Below are 2434 nucleotides of genomic sequence, written 5' to 3'. Positions count from 1 at the left end.
TCATCAATCTTAAGCAATTTTTCTTCAATCAAAGCATTAAAATTCTTTTGCAAAGTAATAAATTCTTTAATATTAGATTCAAAATCAGAGGGCATATTATTATAATTTCCATAAGAATTGTTGTAGGAATTACCATAATTATTAGAGGGATTACTAGGATAAGGCCTAGGATTGAAATTTCCTCTATACGCGTTGTTACCAAAAATTTTCCTACCAACAAAATTCACATCCATAGATTCATTATTATTATTAATCAAAGTATACAAGGGCATATCATTAGGATCAGAAGAAACACTTTTATTAGCAAATAATTTCATAAGTTCATCCATCTTTCCACTCAAAACATTAATTTCTTCTATCGCATGCACCTTTTTATTAGTAGATCTTTCAGTATGCCATCGAGAATAATTGACCATAATCTCTACTCCTAATGTCTCAGTTGGTAGGTCGCGTTTCGGGTTTTATTTTCGTCCCACCTCACCCGGTCTTTTTTGGTACTTCTTTGGTACTTGCTCCCACCTCCCGCTCAGCCGAGACGGTTTATTTTCGTACTCCCTCCCACCTTCCAGGTAGTTCCCTCCATGCAAAAAAAATCGAACCAACCAATCTCTACTCCTAATGAAGCAGTTGGTAGCCTCGTACGGTTTATTTTCGTCCCACCTACCATGGTTTTATTTGGTACCTGCTCCCACCTCCCAATTTTGTCGGTTTTTTTCCGTCGGTTTTTTATTCACCCCCCTCCCACTGGCCGGACAAACCCAACGTTTATTTGGTAACACAATGAATTCACATATGGTGATTGATTTCTTCTTTGGTAACCCAACTAACGGATGGTAATCAATCTTCAAATATCAAAACCAAACATACAAGGCAACAATTAATTCATTTTTTTCTGACCGGTTATTTTTCGTCTCCCCTCCCACATACCTTTTCGCTTCACCGCCCACATAAACCCATCGGATTAGTTACCATATAAAAGAATTAATCACAATCAATCAAGCATTGATGGGATATTTCCTTACATTGATGTGATTTTCATTTCTTATCATGAATCATACACGTCAAAAAAAGGTACAGCGTGCGAGTACCGTGGGCACATGCCCTACAAACCGAAAATGCCTATAAAAATTAAATCAGAATCAATCAAGCATTGCTGGTATATTTTACTTGTTTTGATGGGATTTTTGTACACGGTACCATTAACTCGATCCTCCCACCGCTGCCCTCCTCACGAGCCTGGACGGCCGATCCTCTCGACGTCTACCCTCATGTGTCCTCGCGCCGCCATCATCTTCTTCTCTCCGATATCCTTGACTAGGAGGACTCCTCTGTGCCCCAGGCCCTGGCCAACGCCGGAAACTCCTCGGTACTCCACCCGCGCCATCACATCCGACGCAGGCGAAACTCCAGCTGATGCCACGGGATCCACATCCTACGCTCGTCGGCCATCTTCCACTCCGGCTGCTGCGTGGTGCCGCCGCTGCGGGAGGCAACCTGGCAGGGGCAGACGTAGCCGTCCTCGTGCAGCCCGACCCATGCGTCTAGCTCGGCGGCGAAGTAGCCTCAGCCTCTGAAAGGCAGCATCCACTCCCCATGGCGCCTCCACTTGCAGCTCCTGGTGTCGACGGAGTACGTGCCGTAGACCGCCCTACTCCACGAGGACACGAATATGGTGCGCCCGTCCGGGTGCAGCGCGTAGGAGAAGATCATCTCGTCCTTGGTGAAGGGCGTCGGCATGCTTTTCCAGGACCAGTAGGTGGGCAGCAGGTCGTCGTCTTCCGTCGTCGGTGGCTTCGCCATCGCCTCAAAGGACACATGCCGCTCCATGAAGTGGAAGGCGAACACGTACAGCGCGTCGCCGGCGCCGGAGGTCAGGAAGGTGTTGGAGCCACAAAGCAGTGCGTCTCGAACGGGAGGGCCGACGGGCAGTCCGGCGGTGTCAGTGTCGTAGAAGAGGGTTCCGGCGTGTATGTTGCTCGTGGCGATGATGTTGCTGCCCAGGGCTGCGAACTACATGGCACGGCCATGCTCAGGTGACACTAGCCGGAGGACAGGGGGCGCTGAGGTCGGGACTGTCGGCATCGATCTTGCGGATGGTGAAGCCCTTGTGCCAGTCGTCTAGAACCAGATAGAGGCTCTTCTCCTTGTTGCCGCTGCGGTCGTGGTAGTAGTTGGGCTCATCCTCCTTGCCCTGCCTTCTTTGCTTAGACATCCCGCCCCCGACTGACTGAATTCTGAAGTATATACCAGAAAAACACGTACGCAAACGGAAACACTCGAATAGATTGGACGTAGCTGGCTAACCATGGTTGATGTATTATCGATCTACTAGAAGCAACACGGATACGCGCAAGCAATTGATACACACGGGCATGCCTCGTGCCCGCTGATCTTTCTATTGGTCTCTGGGTGTACTGTTTATAGGGGTGCAGGG

General features: G+C 48.6%; 1 pseudogene; it reads right to left on the bottom strand.

Annotated features, from left to right (window-relative positions):
• Positions 1 to 1347: 1347 nt before the first annotated feature.
• LOC147991537 (uncharacterized) lies at positions 1348 to 2212 on the bottom strand (annotated as a pseudogene).
• Positions 2213 to 2434: the final 222 nt, after the last annotated feature.

The sequence above is a fragment of the Triticum urartu genome, chromosome 1A (assembly GCF_056163025.1).
Source record: "Triticum urartu cultivar PI428250 chromosome 1A, HENAU_Tu73, whole genome shotgun sequence".
Classification (NCBI taxonomy): domain Eukaryota; kingdom Viridiplantae; phylum Streptophyta; class Magnoliopsida; order Poales; family Poaceae; genus Triticum; species Triticum urartu.
The sequence above is the reverse complement of the archived record's forward strand: the minus strand, read 5'-3'. Positions and strand labels throughout refer to the sequence as shown.